Raw genomic sequence first — 18,906 nt, 5'->3', positions numbered from 1 at the left:
GTGCTTGCTCGGGAAACGCTGCACTGCGTTAACGTGGACTCCGAGCCCTGAGCGCGTCCACTCGACGCGGTTTCTCATTGGTTCAACGAACATTCAAAAAACAAAAGTGAGCCTTCGAGCCGGGACCGCATAGCAACGCATCGCCAGAGAGATGAGAACGAGCCGAGATTCGAGCCGGGACCGCAGAGCAACGCATCGCAGAGCGAGCCGATACGCGACCGGCGTCGGACGTATCCGATCGAGCTCCTGCACCGAGTCCAGTTTCCTTATACATGTAACCACTGCCGATTCACCTGTAACTTAGCACAATACAGTTTTTCTTAAAATGTGAACTTTGCCTTGACTACATTCATTCGGACATCGCTGACATGACGCAGCCGACAGGATGTGAATCGACCGAGCTGCATGCGGAGGAGGAAACGACGCCACGAGAAGGAGCGACGCCACGCCGTACATCGTCTCGGGACTCCGAAACGACCATCGTCGAAAGCGTTTTCACGACCCTCGACCACAGCACGATGGCCAATGCAACGAAAAAGCAACTCGACGACAAGCTGAGAGCACGAGGTCTACGGTGCTCCGGACGAAAGGGCGAGCTCATCGCAAGAATCATCCGCGACATCACTCGCCAAGCCCTAGAGCCGACGGACTCGTCAACGAAGGACCAGGCTGCCTACAACGACGACAGGCAGGCGCACCTGGAGACACTGTCCGCCGACAACGCAAGGCTCTGCGCTGAACTGAGCAGCCTGCGAGCCCAGCTCAACCGTGCCGCCACGAGTGAACGTGAGACATGGCACGAAGCCCATCAGAACGCTTCACTGCGAACGGAACGGGTGACGACTCCAACCCTCGGGCTGTACCATTCCGTCCCTGCTGACATAACGATGTCCTCGGGTTCGACGCGGCCACCATCACTGAACGACGGCACCAACCAAGGCGCGGCACGCCTCGCCGCGCCAACCGTTCCAACGCACGAGGGAGAACCTTCCATGGCCCAGATTCTCGCCGCGCTCGTGAACACACAAGCCCTGCTCGCCAACACGCTGTCGAGAAGCCCACCGACGACGAGCGTGATCCAGATTCATTCCACAAGCGACACGTCATCCTCAATCCCCTTGTTCGATGGGACGCCACAACAAAGTGCTCACGAATGGATTACGCAAGTGGAGAGAATCGCAGCGCTCGCCCACTGGACGCCATCGCTGACGTTGGCGTTAGCAGCAAGCCGCTTGACGGGATCTGCCAAGGATTGGCACAGCGCCTACGGCTCGCAGTATGACACCTGAGAGCAATGGAAGGAAGCGCTCATTCTCCGATTCAAACGAAAGCTGACAATGCACGAGTTCTTCGAACTGCAGACGAAGCGACGCCTTCAGAGCCACGAGACCATCGCCGAGTACATGTACTCGAAGAACGCCATTCTGAACAAGGCGCCGTACCTTTTAACAGAGGAAGAACGTATTTCCCTCATTCTCAGCGGCATTGAGGACGACACATGGGCCAACCCACTTGCAGCGCAGCTGTGTGGCACAGTAACCGAACTCATTGACAGAGTGGCTTTGCTCGACGCGAGGCGTCGCACGACCGTGTGTGCCGAGAACGACAAGAAACCGTCATCTTCTACAGCGAGCCGTGGTCAGGGTTGAACCAGCGGGTGCCAGCCAGCAGCTCTGCCAACTTGCCGAAGGCCAACCCGCGCAGCGATTTCTCGGGAGCTCCACACCCACGGCCTATCTCTGCTCGTTCGTGCTTCAACTGCGGCGACATCGGTCACCTGTCCCGTGATTGTAGAAAGCCGAAAACGCCAGCAACGATCAGAGTGGACGAGAAACGAGCGAAGAGGGACAATAGCAGCCACGAAACAGGGACTACGTCACCTAGGCAAGCGAACTGGTTTTTGCATTCGACGGGCGGCACATTACCAATAGTGTCCCGTACTGCTAACAACCGACCCGTCCGCGTGTGAATTGACAGTGGCGCCAACTTATCCATCATGAGTGCCAATGCCTTGACGGACGACATTCCCACGCACGCATGGGTATCGCGCGAGAACATTGAAGTTCTCAACCGCAGCATATGCCCAACTCTCGCTGCAACGCTTGATGTGACACTGGGCACCACGAATGTGCGACTCGAAGACGTCGTGGTAACGGAACTGCCCAGTGGCATTAACCTGATTCTGGGATCAGACCGGTGACGAGTCGCGAACGTCGACGTAACGTTTCACACGTCAAACGATGTGACTATCGTTCCAGTCGAGCCCTCCGGAAAATTTTCATCGTCCGAAGTGCCACCCCCGAAACAAGGCACACCACACCGCACCGGGGAAACGCTTATTGCGACGTTCTGCCGGCAATCGGACGAGAGTGTTTCCAAAGACGAAGGGTACGTGCGCCTCAACACGAAATTTCCCGCACCAGACGAAGACTTCACGAGTCTAGTCGAAGACGCCACACGGAAGATAACGAAGGATGCCACCGAGGCAGAGAGGGAACAACTTCACGCAATTCTGTTAAGGCATCACCAAGCGTTCACTTCCACTGATCTCCACTAGGGTTGCTGGATGGCGCTTCGCCGCTGTCGCGGCCTGGCGCGCGCACGGCCACCGGAAGTTCAATGGCTCGTCCCGGAAGTTGAGCGTCTGCTACGCTTCTCAACCGCTAATCAGCGTTCCCATTGACGCATTTTGCTCTCACTTAATTGCATTTTGGTGATACACATCGCGTTCAGATCACAACTTATGCTATACCGAAACATGCGACGTTAATATGAAGCAGTTTATAATTGCGAAGGAGAACAAAAATGTCACTTAGGTATCGGTTCGAGAGGAGACGACGCAGCTCGAACGGGATTTATGCTGGCGAGTGGACTTTATGATTCGTGTAAGGATGCACGTCTTACAATAAATTAACAGTCATGAAGGGGCTTGTATTAGTCGAAAACAATAAATCAACAGCCGTGAAAGGCCTTGGATTATCGGAAAATCAACTAGCTAAGCGAGTTCGATAACAACGCGGAGGAAGCTGCCTGAAACAGAATAACCGATTTGATGTTTGCTACGTGCCGGCCAAAAAAAAAAAATCCTGAATTGGCTGTGCGCAGCTTGCTCCTGTTTTACCTTTGAAGGTTAGTACATCGGAACCCTTTACAATATGAATTCAAGCATATATGTGTAACCAGCAGGTCAAAGTAAATTCTTTTAAAACGCGCTTTCTCATCATTGCCTGACAAAAAGTATCGCCCTTTCTCTTGAAGGAAAATTTCTAGCTTATGAACACATTTATTGCTAGTTTTCAGGGACGCCCGCCCATTGCGCACACGCAGTGCCTAATGCAAACTGGTCTATCCAGATTTAGATTTGCCTAGTGGTTACGGCTTCAATTGGACATTTTAGTGTAACTCTTAAAGAATGATAAAGGAGGACGCGTGGAACTGCTTCATTCGAATTGAGAGGCCTGTAATTGTACGAAAAACTCATTTACTCAGAACGTTTGTGCACGTGTCCTTGTTACTGACAATGCAGTGCCTGGAGATGGTTGGCAATAGTGCATGCAGACTAATATTTAAGTATGCTTGCTGCCTCGCCATTGAAAACAAAAGAGGCATACATGTACAAAGATGGATTTCACGTGTTTATTGTACTCGAAGCACTTAAGAACTGCCACGTCACGTCACTTCACTGGTGACTGAAAATAATCAACTCTGCAAGTCGCTTGAAGCACTTAAGAAATGCCACGTCACATCACTTCACTGGTGACTGAAAATAATCAACTTTGCAAGTCGCTTGCGGATGTTTGGTCCTGTTATCTTTGCAGTAGCTTGCTTCGCGGCATGGTGCATCCTGATCTTCACGTAGCAGCCGATGACACATTTAACAAGACGCACAAAGTGGTTGGAGTCAACTGCTGATTCGAACGTATGGCCATGCAGTTCCGGATAGAGCTTGTTCGTGCTCAGCACTCCCGAAAGTTCTGCCATAACCTTGGCTGTCACAGTGTCAGCTGCATTCTTTTTGGGAAGGCCTCCGTCGTGAACCTTCTCCTGCAGTCGAACAGCTTTTTCAGTCAGCTGACAGATGTACGTTGTCGATGACGACGGCTTGGAAAGACCTCCACGGTTTTTTCTGTTCAGGAGTGCCGAACCACATGTCTCGGCAATGGTGGCCAAGTAGCATACTGCGCAAGGTATTTTACGTTTGACCATTCGGCAAACGAACCCTGCGATGTAACCAACGACGTTTCCAAGGTACGGAGACAGTGCAGGGAGATCCTCAACTATGACATCCAGCTCGCTCTCGTCGGGTAGGTCTATGCCTTGCATGAGGTCTTGTGTGCCGCTTCGCTTTGCTGTGGCCATGTCGAGCTCATCGTTGGAGCAAAACTGACTGCTCACGTACAGTATGCGCGTATTGTCAAGAGACTCACAGTTCCCTCGCCCACCCTTCACCTGGTTGTGTGTGACAAGTCGCTTGTATGCCGCCACAAATTGTGAGACTGTGGGATTGTTATTCCAGCCCCCTTTAGAACGCACAGCGGCAAAGAACAGTTCAATATGGTCTTGTGAAAGCTTGTAAGTAAGAAAGTAACGGAGTGGAGCATTGTCCGAGAGGAGGAGCGCGGATGCCAGACCGATGACACTTTCAATGGTCACCAGAAATCCTAGAGATGGAGTTCTTCTGGGCGTCCTGAAAATGGGAACACCTGATCCGTCAGTCAGCCCCCTAATGTACTCCTTGGCTTCTTCGAAGAAGTTCATCCAGGTTCCCTTGTTGCTAGGTCGGAGCGGCGCTTTGAAACCATTGGCCACTGGGTTGCGTGAATTGAGGAAATCAAACAGTTTATCGAACATTCGAATAAATTTCACAGTTCCTTCTGAATTTTTGAACTGTGGGAGTTGCAAGTCTTCACGACAAAAATCTATGGCGTCAGCTACACTAGTGCATAAAGTCTGGACAGTAAGGTTGACTTTCATCTTCTGTTTCTGCCACTGAATGTGTGCAGCACGTAGTTTTGTTGCTGCATGCAGGCCTTCTTTTTCTTGAAGTTCTTGTAGCTGGACAATGTAGTCCCAGCTCACCGATGCGCCTGATGCGTCCCTGAGGCACCCTAGAGCAGAAAGAGCATTTCTAACTAACTTGACCATGTGACATGCGTCTAAAAGGCAGTACACCTTTTATTGTGTTACAGGGTGAGGGAATGATGTTGACATCGCTGATGCATCTTCAACGGAAGCCCCCAGGTCTTTGAACATTGTAAAGTTACAACGGAGACCATCACATGTCAATGATGTCACGTGCACTCCTGTCTCATGCAACTTTGTCAGACAGAGCTTCACAATGTTCGCACGCTCTTTTCCTGAAAGACCATTGATCAAAAAATAGCCACACGGTACCTTCCAGTGGGAGTCCAGAGATGCGAGCATGAAAACAAGGGCTTCAGACGCAACTGCGTTACTGTCATCGTCCACTTCATTGCCAATATCCACGTAGCCTCGAAATTTTTTGCCGTCCCATTCAAGGTGCTTTCTAATGGCCATTTCATCAACAACAAGGTTGCAGAGAAGCTGTTTGTTGTTCTTCTTAGCCTCATTGGCTTTTGCTCGGATGGCGTTGATTGCTTCGCTTGTGAATCCAGGTTCTCCGTTAATGGAGCTATACCATTTAGTTATAGTCGATGGATGTGGCAAGGAACATTTAAATGTTTCTCTGACATAGTTATATGCCTTTGTCGAGTAAAACTGTAGCGTGAGTGCAAATGCACGCAGTGCAGGAGAATATTTGTCTCGGCTTAACTTAACAGACGACTTGTCGCCTTCACTGGATGTTTGCTTGAGCAACCGTTTCGTAACTTCCAAGGGGATCCCCATGAAGCACCTTTCAAGCATTGCCGAGGCATCTTCTGAAATGAGCTGCTTGTGCTTGAGGTCATCAATTATTTCATTAAATGAGCTGACCTTCCTTCTTAACCGACGTTCTCGTTCAAGGCTGAGCTTCAGCTTTCTTTTCACTGTCGCCGCTGAATCTGTGCAAGCATCCAGTTTCCTCTTCAGTGTTTTTGGCGTGTCAAGGACTGCATAGCTGTGCTCGGCGACCTGAAAACAAAACAGTGAAAGTTAAAGCTGTTGAAAAAGACACCTTTCACAAAAACCACTCATCATATGACAGTCTTTGTAAAGCAGGCATCTGTTCGTAGCTTACGTGGTTTAACGCAGAAAATAAGCAACCAGGTGCACAGGGAAGTTAAAAAATAACTTTGTCCCCTTCATTTACCGGTGCACTCGAGAAATGCCACATCAGACAGGAATTTCAATATTTTTCCTGGATTAGAAAAACTGGTGCTGCAGCCATGAATAAAACCAATGTTCTGCTATGACTACAGAACATACCAGGACTACTAACTTGATTCAAATTGGATGCTATCCTAGTGTGCGTAATGTATACAAAGTTATCGTGTTGGTTACCACGAGATTACAAGAAAGTGGCCTGACTAACATCGGACTAGTTACATTCAACCGAGGACGGACCAAGTAGCTGCACTCGGGCAGCGTAGTACAAAAAAAGGCAACTTGCATGGGCTGAGTTCTCTTGCACCGTGGTTGGAGCGTTGTCGTTTGGCTGTTCCACTGGGGTCACATCCACAATGGCAGTTCTCTGCTTAGGCGGCTTTCTCTCAGCAGTCCTCTGAAACAGCCGTGTTTCATTCACAGTTATGCTAATTTATTACTGCGAGTGCAAGCACCACTATCTGTCAAGAAGACTGCTGCCTCTACCACACTCCTCGCTATGCAGGGCCCAAGCTGTTACTCTCCGACTGCTACAAACAAACACTTACCCGAGTCCTGCGGCACTGCACAAAATGTACCCTGAACGGTTTCCAAGCCCGGACTGCCCCCTGTGTGGTGGTTATGCGGACTTCGAACATGTACTGTGGGGCTGCGCCTCTGCCGGTCCCCCTTTCACCCAAGAGGAAATGAAGCGACTCATCAAGGCCCAGGACCAGACCTCTCAAATCCTGGCCGTCCAGAGGGCCCGCGCGAGGGCCGTCAGGTTTAACCTAATGGTCCCCGAGTGGGCCTAGCCAGGTGACGCTGAGTTTACTCGCGTCTATTGTGGACCAAATAAAGTTGTTTCACTCACTCACTGCGAGTGCAAAATGCTGTAAGTAAAAAAATATGCTGGCGTCAAGCATATTATAGCAGTCTAGCAGTTTCTGAATTATACCACTAGCATCTTAGACAGCTATCATAGCACCACTGAGATATATAACGCAGATAGGAGCATTTCAGAAATTGAAAGAAAAAATTGGGCACTTAAAATTCAAGACCTCGCGCTTTGTAACGTAATGGACATGTTTTTCCAATTCCGTTTCATTGCTTACAGTACATGGTTTTCAGAGTAAGTGTGCCAAACAATTTCTCAACCACAGCTTCTCACAGCTACATGTAGACTTTATTGTGCTCCGAGCTAATTTGTAGGGCGTCATTTTTAAAGTGACTCAGCAGATGAACTACAAAAGAAGGTAGCGCCCATTCAGGCGATTTCAGTGTCTAATAAACGTAGCATCAACTAGTTATACGAACGCTAAACGAGCGAACTGCGATGGCCGAACAGTATGCTTTTTTTTCCGGGCCGCTATACCAAAATGCCGAGATGTCCTACTATACCTTTTCCAGGTGCTTCGGGAAAGAAAACAAGGTGGGCACGGCGTCAGGCTGTAGCCGAGTTCGTGCGCCCGTTCTGTCAAAACAGTTGTCAGTAAAGTGGTCACTGCAGAGTCTGCTATCTGGGGATGGAGTCCATTTGTCCCTTCTTAAGTTTACCACCCAACTCCGATATAAATCCGGCTTAGAGCGTGGGAACCTGCGTAACAAGAGCCACAGCTTAACAACGACACTGATATCACGTTTGCGTTTCGCTGCGTATCACGCACGTCGCGCAGAATATTGTAATACTTACAAGTGGAACGTCTTCCCAGACGACTTCTCTGATCTGCTGGTGCAGTTGATGGCGCAACAAGCAGGCATATTTAGCGGAATGCGCGCGAAACCAGCCCATACGTAGCACACGCTATGCTGGAACGGCGGCCATTTGTCCGACTTCCGGGACAAGCGCTCGAACTTCCGGCGGCCGCGCGCCGGAGAGCTCGAAGCGCCATCCAGCAACCCTAGTGGAGATCAGTGTTCACTTCCAAAAGCGACACTTTGGGCGTGTGTCCTCACACCGAACACAGCATCGAACTCAGAGACAATATACCAGTGTCATCGAGGCCGTACAGGTGCTCACCGGCTGATCGCAAGTTCATCCGAGAACAGGTGAATGACTACCTCTCCAAGGGCATCATAAGGCCGAGCGAAAGCGAGTACGGTGCCCCAACGATAGTCGTCGACCAACCGCACCACCCGACGACTCCACGAAGAATGGTACACGACTATCGCAAGCTCAACGAGAAAACCATCAACCCTTCTTATCCAATGCCCGTCATGGAAGACGTCATTGATGATGTGATGCGTGACGGATCGGCTTACTTCACTGTGTTGGACGTGAAGACGGCATTTCTGACTATACGAATGAAGCCGGACGACGTACACAAGACCGCATTCGTCACTCCAGACGGAAAGTACGAATACCTTCGAATGGCCTTTGGGTTTTGCAAGGCCCCTCAGACCATGCAAAGAGTCATGCGTCGCACGTTCGATGGCTTACCTAGGACAGCTACGTACATGGACGATGTCGGGCAGGGAGCCACAACAGTGAGGGAGGCTTTGGATTTGCTGAACGAAGCACTCAGGAGAGTCGTGATCAACGGCTTGAAGATGGATCTCCGGAAATTCCAGTTGATCCAAGACAAAGTATCTTTCCTGGGTTACGTAATCTTCGCCGAAGGACGAACACTGGACGAATCCAGAGTTGCCGCTGTCGAGAAGTTCGAGCCGCATCGCAACGCAAAGAAGCTATACTCCTTCCTGCCGTTCGCTAACCACTACCAAAAGTTCATACCGGAGCTTGCAAAAGTCACGCACAAGCTACGGCACCTTCTGGCGAAGGACGTTCCTTTCGTATGGACTGACGCTCATGAAGCTAGCGTCAACGCCATAAAACACGTCTTGAAGAACCCGCCGATTTTGGCGAGCTTCCGCCCAGACTGCCCGACTAACGTTCACGTCGACGCTTCGCAAACCGGGCTGGGTGCGGTGTTTTCTCAAACTCAAGACGGAAAGGAGCGAAACATAGAGTACGCAAGCAGATCACTAAACGAGGACGATCGTGGATGCTCGAGTGCATGGCGCTCCAATGGGCGATCACTGAGAAGTTTTCGGTCTAACTAAGAGGAGGCCCTCTATTTACAGTGTTCATGGATAACTTCACCTTGTCATACCTCGTCCAGAAGGGAGCCAGCAACCGCAGATTTGCGAGGTGGACGCTCGACTTAGCAGAGTACACCTTCGACGTCAAGCACAAGCCAGGACGCCAGAGCTCCGCTGCTGACGCACTCTCGAGGCAGCCGGAATCTGCAGAGGCTTTCTACCAGGGCGTTTCGACCCGAGACCTCCACTGCTAAGCAGTAGTGGTAGGCAAACGCAGTCGCCTACGAGAGTTTCAGGAGAGGGATACTGACTGCAAAAGATTTCGGGAGGAGGCCAAGCACAAATCTTCAGACTACGAGATCGAAAACGACATACTGGTAAAGAAATCTCTCGAGGGAGGACGGGTCCGTCGGAGGGTGATCATTCTCGCTGCCCTCCGAAGCAGTGTGATGATCGTTTTCCACGACAACAACGTCCACCTAGGCGTCGAGAAGACAAGAGACCTGATCCAACGAAAGTACTGGTGGCCATCGATGAGAAAGGACATACACGAGTATGTTGACTCCTGCCACACGTGCCAGACTATCAGCGCCCGCAGGACACGGAATGAAGGTTGCCTCATCCCACGCGATATTCCTACTGAGCCAAACGCGGTGATATCCCTGGAACACATGGGTCCGCTAAACGAGAAGGGAGACCACATCCTCGTGTGTATCGACCACGCCACGACATACATAGACGCCGTGACCGTACCGAGCACTTCGTCGACGCACTGCCTTGACTTCATGACAAACCGGTGGAATCCGAGATTTGGAGTTCTCAGCGTCATTATTACGGACCAAGCCAAGGGATTCGTGAACAAAAAAACCAACCAATTCCATCACAGACTGGGAATTGCTCATCAGAACTCCCCACCGTACTGGCCACAATCAAACGGACTGATTGAGCGAATGGTAGGAACATTGAAACAGGTGCTACGCAAAATGCTAAACAACAAGGACAAATGGCAGAAGGAACTACCCCGAGCAGCGCTAGCAATCAATGCCACGAAGCATCGTCACAGGGGCTACAGCCCATTTCGACTCATGCACGGCTACGACCCAAAACTGCCAGGAGAGCTCAACCTCGCCTCAGTCGAGGGAGACATCGACGAGTCTCATAGACTACACGACTTGGCAAGGGGACGTGCAGAGACAAGAGAGAGGCTACTGCAGAGTCAGCGCAAAACAACGGTCCGATACCACAAGAAGCGGCGAACTCCGAGGTTCATAACGGGGGACATCGTCCTGCTTGAGTTGAGTGCTCGAGGCACATTAGACCCTCGCTATGAAGGTCCGCTCGAGATAACGGCCCTCGTCGGAGGAAACAGGGCCGAGATCCAAAGAGTACCCCACACACCGGGCATGATCAACCAAAAAATCGTCAACGTGGAGCAGCTTCGTAGATATAAGGAGCCGCTCCTAGAAGTTACGGAACCATCGCCATCTAACGACACGCACGCATGAGGACAGGCGCAACTTTCGGGAGGGCCGTGTCAGCAGCACTCGAGTTCGCACAGCTGAATTCTCCGGCAGCGTCTCATTCTCCGGCAGCGCCTCCTTCTCCGGCAGCGTCTCCCTGCTTGCTCGGGAAACGCTGCACTGCGATAACGTGGACTCCGAGCCCTGAGCGCGTCCACTCGACGCGGTTGCCCATTGGATCAACGAACATTCAAAAAAACTCCCAAGCATTTCCCCGAGGGTGAACATGGTTAAGTGCGAATACACGGGGTGAAGCTATGAGGGGTATTTATTATTTCGCACTATTATATTTATTATTCACACTATGTTGCCTTTATGGTGTAATGGTTCCTGGGAATCGCAATTTGATCACACGGGGGAGTTTACGTTAACTCACTGGCGAATGCCAACGGATTTTAACTTTACTCCCCCTCACGACTTGCTCCCGACGGGAGACTGAGAGAGAAGGCGGGCGCGCGAGAGAGAGGGGTGCGCGCGCAGCTGCAGCGAGCGAGGAGAGCGCAGGAGCGAGCGAAGGGGGAGGGGGTATAAGGCGCGTTACTGACACCGATATCAGCGTCGCGTTCGTGGCTTATTCGGTAGAGCGTCGCGCTGCGGCCCGCCAAGTCCTCTTTCTTTTAAAGATAGAGAGAAGACTGCGGACGCCGCCGAGAGTGGTGGATGGTTTGGGGTCGCTTATAAAGTGTATTCACACTTAAAACAAAAGTGAGCCTTCGAGCCGGGACCGCATTGCAACGCATCGCCAGAGAGAGGAGAACGAGCCGAGATTCGAGCCGGGACCGCAGAGCAACGCATCGCAGAGCGAGGCGAGACGCGAGCGGCGTCGGACGTATCCAATCGAGCTCCTGCACCGAGTCCAGTTTCCTTATACAAGTAACCACTGCCGATTCACCTGTAACTTAGCACAATACAGTTTTTCTTAAAATTTGGACCTTGCCTTGACTACATTCGTTCGGACATCGCTGACACGCTTATGAGTAGTATCTATTTACACAGTAAGGGCAACGATGCTCCTTGTCGCCAACACGCAGAGTCACGTTTTATTGATCACTACTATCATCGTCGTCCTCGGCAGTAGTCGCCGCGATCATCTTGGCCGTGGTAGTCTTGACGTATGGAGTAGAACGCTTCGGCGTTATGAACGACAGCAGTGGCGTGGACATATGCACCCTTTTGCGGACGCTCGGCGCGGATCTAGACGTCTTGATGGTGTGGGCGCGCAAGTAGGATGCCTGCTGTTTGTAAAAAGAGATAGCTGACATGACAACGGCCAACCCTAGCAGCACGCACATCACTCCACAGGCTAGTGCTACGGTTGAGGCTAGGCTGTCTGCTCTTTCGACATCGAGGTACCGTGGTTCAACCGTCCTAAACTGCCGCTGGTCTCGCGAGGGTGTGGCGACGTTGCTCATAGCACGGTTGGGGCAGCGGAATACCGTTCCTCCGGGACGTGGCCTTCACTACGGCGGACTTTACCTTGACGTATGCCGACGTCTCGCGAAAGCCAGTTGATGATGGAAGTGCTCACAGAAGCTGTCCGTTGGCTTGGGAAAGAAACGGCACTGATTGGGCAAAAACCGCTTGTTCTTATTCTTGGTCACCTTAACCCGGTGGCTCACATCCACTGTGGGGAGTAGGCCAATAATTGGGTGGTTTTGTAACTTTACGTAAACATTTACGATAGTGTAACATGAAGAATAGAAAAAATTACGAATTGCTCAGGACGTTAATTTCAGGCTAATAAGAGTCAGAACCTAATAACAATGAAATAATATTATTAATACTACTACTACTACTACTGCTACTACTACTACTACTACTACTACTACTTCTACTACAAATATTAATAATAATAATAATAATAATAATAATAATTAATAATAATAAATTATAATAACACAAACACACGCATCCTGTATACAGGCTTCACAATGCAGCATGTAACATCACAGCAATATTGCGTGGTACAAGCGTACATGGCCAGCAAGCGTGAGGATATGTCATTATCAAAACGAATTCGTGGTGTAAAGCCAGCCGCCCATTACAAAAGACACATACGTTACTACGCGTATTCTCTTTAGACCACGTAGTGGTTGAGTGGCAAGTTCGAAAGCATTTCACGTGCACATATTTACTCATGCATGGTTTAAAGCATGCTACCCATTACACAGAATGTAGCCATATGCACCAACCCAAGGCACAATTTCAATTTATCGAGTGACATCATACAATAAAATATATGCACTAAATCGCTAAAGTACACACTAGGGACAGGACATCGCTATCTCGTTTAACTCTTAAACGAGAAACTTAAGGTGTCTCCTTTTTGTAAGACTTTGTACTCTACAATGCTGGAACAATCAGCCATCCCGAGAAATAGCGCTATCAAATCAGTTCACTATGAGTTTGTACTTAAAAACAGTATTTGACGATTTAGTGTATATACACGGTACTTTACTACGAGAGAACATAAAGCCGTCACTATCAAGCGAAATTGCACTGTTTAGAACAGGCTTATTCACACTATAAAAAGCAAAAAAATCGGACAACATTTCAATAGTAACAGGAACATAGACATCGGCACAATTACGTGCCATGGTAAAAATGAATATGTTGTAGTCAAGTAATATTTACACCAAATATGCGTTTAGAAAAATGGTTTAACGATTTAAAGTACTTTGAACATTACCATGGGAGTGGATTAAGCCGCCCCTTTACATGCCAAACAATATTTACATTTCATTGCTGCCCGCGCTATACTCCTACAGTTCTCCTCGATGAGCGCCAATCTTAAGGAAGCTGAGGCACACTAAATAAACACCGCTGGTTTGAAATGACGTAGAGTCCTTGAGTTTGGGGATCGATAAACCAAGTATGCAGCTCCACAATACCCAACCTCACAATCTGTTTACCAAACTTTACTGTTGTCTTTTGATATATTCTCTGGCAAGCAAGACTGATTGACAGAAAGGCTGAACATCCGAGATGAACAAAATATTTTTCAGAAGCTAAGTAAAAATACTCAGGACACATGAAAGTTCCAATGACACCTATTTTTGTGCTTGGAAGCGACATTTGCCGCACGTATTGATTGAATCGATGCAACAAGTCATACGTAATATTCATATGGACCGAGATAGAGCATGCTATTGTGTGCTAAAACTTATAAGACTGCTCTTTATACTTCATCACATAAAGAAGATTTCTATGTCTGTTCTTATTACGAAAATTTGGAACCAATTGGAAAACGACGCTGGGACCTCTGCACAATGACCACTGGCAAGTCGCCTGGTATGTTTGTAAGCGGTACATGGTGATTGGAACCAGCCTTCGACCAGGGGAGGATCCAGCCACTCATTTTAGGGGTGGGGGGTCGTTTAAAAGTAACATAGGAGAGGGGGCGTGGTCATTACTTTTTTGTTTTCACTAGCACAACAACTCTATCATAGCATAAATACTGTTGATGTGTGCTCAAAGGGATCCCACTCATTTTTCCTAATGGGTGATAGCAGGTGGAGGGCAAGCAATGAAGAGGGGGGAGGGGGTGCTCACAGGCTTTGGGGAGGCAATTACTCCTATCATCCCCCCCCCCCCCCCCTGGATCCATCACTGCCTTCGACGCTGATAGGATAGCGAAAAGGAACATTTTTTTTTCTTGTCACCTGCTGAGATATTGAAGTTGGAAAGCTAATAACTTCCGTTACCTTGCACCTGTTTCAATCATTTAGCGTTCATCTCAGTATTCGGCACCAGACGCGCTCCATCACTGCAAAATGCAGATGAAGAAGCATCGCAGTGCCCCTTGAATGTATTAAGAAGTTAATGTCATTTTCTATGCCTGTGTGCCACAGGTATAACAGTGTCACATTAAAACATCTACACGCATTGTAACGACCATAGCTTTATTTGAACAGGCTGCATGCTGAACCCGTGAACATAACAAACTTGGCTGTAGGTGAGGGCAATAGGGGTGGCTGCCTTACTACATGGTTTATGCGACTTAGCACTGACCGTATTCTCGCAAATTTTTTGCCCCGTCTCATCAAACAAATATTTAACTTGTTAAATGCGTCTTTGCATATCGGAAGCCTGTGATTGCCTCATGTGACCATCTTCCCACCTGTTTCGTGGAGTCCTACATATTCGGGTGACGCGAGAGGATCCAGTCCATGCTGCTCTTTGGATGCCACCCAGAGATCATTTACACATACAGGCATCAATTTTCGGCAATACCGATGCAGTGATGGCTTTCCACTGCGGCTGCAATACAATTTTAGATATTGAAATATTGAATCAATTCCCTTTTCAATTTCACGATTTTATGAAATAATTTGAGCGTAGTGATTACTTCGTCAAGCCAAGTTTTAATCGTGGTTGTGTTGCATGCATCTGAACAAAATGGGTGAACAAACCCCACTAGTAATATTTTCTATTATTCACAATAACACTCGCTTTTTACATTCATTATCTTACAGGTAAAATCATAGTCATACTCAAGGAACTGTGAAAACTCTTGCAATGTCTGTGTTCAATGCAGCACCTTTCTACGAGACGTAAGGAAAGAAAGCGCACTCACCCAAAAACCCAGTAAGAAAAGCCAAGCCAATCTCTACTGCAGTCAATAACCACTTGATGAACCGATGAGCATGTTCTCAGCACAAGTCTGCACAAAATAAATTAACACTGTAACACTGACAGCAAAGCACGCTTACAAACTCCATAGCTAATTTTTTTTTTATCTAAGGCAGGTTATCAACAAGTAAAAAGTGTTCCAATATAGAGAGGATGGTCATGGACCTATATGCCTGTCATTTAAAGAGTAATAAAGATCAATGCTCAGAGTTTCAAGTATTTGATGAGCGAAATCCTTTACACTGCTAAGATGTACAGTTTTGATGCACCAGGCCTGTCATTTTATTCTTACCCTGAAGAACCGCTAGATTTCAGACAAATGTCCACTGTAACAAACGATACTCATATTATCTTCAACTAAAGGTAACTCGAGTTTTCAAGAATGTAACTGTGTATATAGACTTTTCAAAGGAGAGAAGGTCAACTCCCGTTTAAGCTGTTGCACGGGAGTACAATACTGACGCCGCGGCCTAAATAGTGCGTTTTTGGGGAGCAACAACAGCCCATAGACAAACGTGGTGGAGCTCGAGGACAGCCGTCGACAAGGTCAATATAATACGATGCGCCGCACATGGAATGACACTTATGTTTATTCATACCTATATCTGCGTATGCATATAAGCACTGAAATGGCTGTACGTGAAGCGATTCCTGGTTAAGAATACAACAACAGATGTTCACATAGCCAAACACTCTTTTTTGGGTGTTAGTATTTGCAACGTGTCAAAACATAAGCTGCAGAAAGCACTGCACGAACTGGCGCGCAATGCAACACGGGTAGTTTTTATTTACTCGTCACATTAGGCCTTGTGCGCAGACCTTCGAAACAAAGTCCGGTCGCACTGTCAAAGACCAATTAGCTATCTGAAATTCGCCTTGTCGAAAAGCTCCAATAATAAAATATCTCACATCGGAAAGCCTTGATTTACATTATACCCTAATTGTAAATAGTCTTATGGCCCCACTTATAGTGCCAGCAAATTATCCGAGAAAAGAAGTTGCCGGTAGTTTTTCTCTATTGCCTGCCCATGAACATGTGACTTATATGGCGAGACTGTCATGCTGCCGATATTTGTGCCATCAGAACAGGGGCTGCACTTGTAGTGCCGGCAGCTGGCATAATACATCAGAAACCAGCAAGTTCGTAGCACCCTGCTGAATTTTTAGCTTTTACGCCACCATTAGCCATTTTCGCTCTCCGACACTTAGCAACACTGAACACCATTGTCAAGGACCTGGGACCAAGATCAAGGGGCTTTAGAGCTACAGTGTCTGAGCTTCCATCTATTGTTCAAAGCAAGGCGATGGAGTCAGCCCGGCCTCTAGCATTTGTCGACGTAGCCGCTGGCAGTGGCGTGAAAAATGCAAGTACATTTTGTTTGTAACGTGAATGGCGTGAACCTAATCTAACCTAACTTATCCTTGTTACTTGCAACCCTAAAACTGCCGGCATTCGGTCAACGCATATAACCTACCGGCAATATAGACACTACCTAGTTTTATCAGTTTCACTTGGTTGCAACTTTTTATTTTATATTTTTTGCTCTCTCTACTACAATCTTTCAGTCCCCTTCCCCATCCCTATACAGAATAGCATGCCAGCAATATACAGACACTAGCAAAATCTGTTTTTCCTGATAAAGAGTCTCTCTCTCTCTCTCTCTTATTGAATCGTTCTTCACTGTCTAGTCACGCGCACTACATATAGTACGTATAAGTATTTACGGATACAACGTACTCGGCGAAAAATGCATAAACCTGGCGAAGGCACGCATTCATAACGGCTACTTTCTCAGCAGTGACGTGCTCTGCGAATGAAACCCAACAAGACCAGTCGAAAAGGAAGAACGGGGTCTGCGGCCACATCACGCAACCTCATTCTACGGCTGCGCAATAGAGGACACGTCAATTATATGAGCTGCAAACTACGTCAAGCATAGTACCGAATCGGCTTACCCGGTTCGAATCGAAAAGAAAGAGCCACAATTACATCACCAAGTCCCTACACAGGGCGACTCTAACGACCGCGGTAATGGCTCCTACAGATAAGCACGCCAAGCTAGCAGCAACTGACGTGTCGCACATGCTACTTCGCCGGTAAAATAATATTCTTTTTGCTTTCAGCATCGCTAAGCACCATCAACCTAATGCGCAAAGCACTGCACCCGAATGTTGTGCCAGATACGCAAGATCAAAAAACCAATGTCGCGGAGGAGACGTCATACTGGAAACGTGGTTCGATGCCGCACACGATCATTATGACGGTCTCAAGAGCTACTATTTGCAGATCGCGTGGAACGCAGCGCTGTTACACACCTGAAGGCAGTGGCAAAACGCACTTCACGCGGCGTAAAAAATGCTTCCTAGACGAACACATCGCAGAGCACTCATTCTCGAAGCAAAAAAAAAAAATACCTATAAACAACCTCGGCAACGAAGGTTCAAGCAGGCTTAAAATATGCGCCTGCTAACTCTCACACTGTAGTAGTGGGCAAGGACAGCCATCGGGAAAGTGCACCATGGCTCAAACGGCCGCAGACATCGCACACTAGCAGCCCGTGGCAAGTAGTGTTGAAGTTTCTGCTTGTTAGGCTTATCGCGGAAACGGTGCGCTAAGTAAGTGTATTTCTGCTGACGTATGGCCACCGAGATCGTCGTAATCAACGATAAAGGAGAACCGTAGTTACAGAATGCGTCCGGAAGGAGATCTTGGCCGACATTTCGCACTGTGGTATGCGTAAAAGGGAAACGACAAGCACGAATGAGCTCCCGGCACCTCATCCGAACGGCAGCTTCGGACAACCGATCCGTCAGCGCGCGATATTCCGCCACAGAAAGCGCACTGGTCAGCAGTACAGGCATCCGTGCTAGCGCGCAACACTGAGAGAGAAACTGATAAATTATTACCAAACGGCGAGTGCCGTAGGTGCACACCCAATTCTTTATACGAAGCTCGACATTTAATTCTCGCCGAGACGGCAGCCATTATTGTACATAACCTCAGCTCTTCCCGGCCACCATTGCGAGAAAAACCCGGATGTGACATTTTCGAATTTTTCAAGAGATGGCACTCCTATAGCTTTGTCTAAAGGAGCGGGATATTTAAAAATTCTGTTTAAAAACGTGGGTTAATCCCTCTTTCCCCCACATCGCCCGGTAACAACTCCCAAACTTTAAATAAAGTATACTAATTCATTAGGTTTAATTGCTTCAACATCAAAATTTTTCGATTTTTCAAAAGATGGCACTCCTATAACATTTTTGTTGTTGCTCAAGATATTTGAAAATTTCGTGTTGCTATTGCTTCTACTGCAACGGCAGCCACAGCAGGTAAAAGTCCAACTAGTTTAAAGATCCTACCGCCCAATTCTTGTCCGATACCTCTTTAGAGGCGATGTCAGCAATATAAGAGGATCATCATCATCATCATCATCATCAGATTGCTCCC

The 18,906-nt window shown here is 48.2% G+C and overlaps 1 protein-coding gene across 1 annotated transcript in view; it reads right to left on the bottom strand.

Annotated features, from left to right (window-relative positions):
* The window catches only part of LOC119170482 (uncharacterized), a 126,130-nt gene extending 107,662 nt beyond the window's left edge, over window positions 1-18,468 (bottom strand). Inside the window, exon 1 of the mRNA XM_075887256.1 lies at window positions 18,366-18,468. The gene's annotated coding sequence lies outside the window, so the exon portion shown is untranslated. The remainder of the gene's footprint in view (window positions 1-18,365) is intronic.
* Between the last annotated feature and the right edge of the window lie 438 nt (window positions 18,469-18,906).

This window comes from Rhipicephalus microplus, chromosome 2, assembly GCF_043290135.1.
Source record: "Rhipicephalus microplus isolate Deutch F79 chromosome 2, USDA_Rmic, whole genome shotgun sequence".
NCBI classification, from domain to species: Eukaryota; Metazoa; Arthropoda; class Arachnida; order Ixodida; family Ixodidae; genus Rhipicephalus; species Rhipicephalus microplus.
Note: the sequence above shows the minus strand (reverse complement) of the source record. Positions and strands in the feature narration are given on the sequence as shown.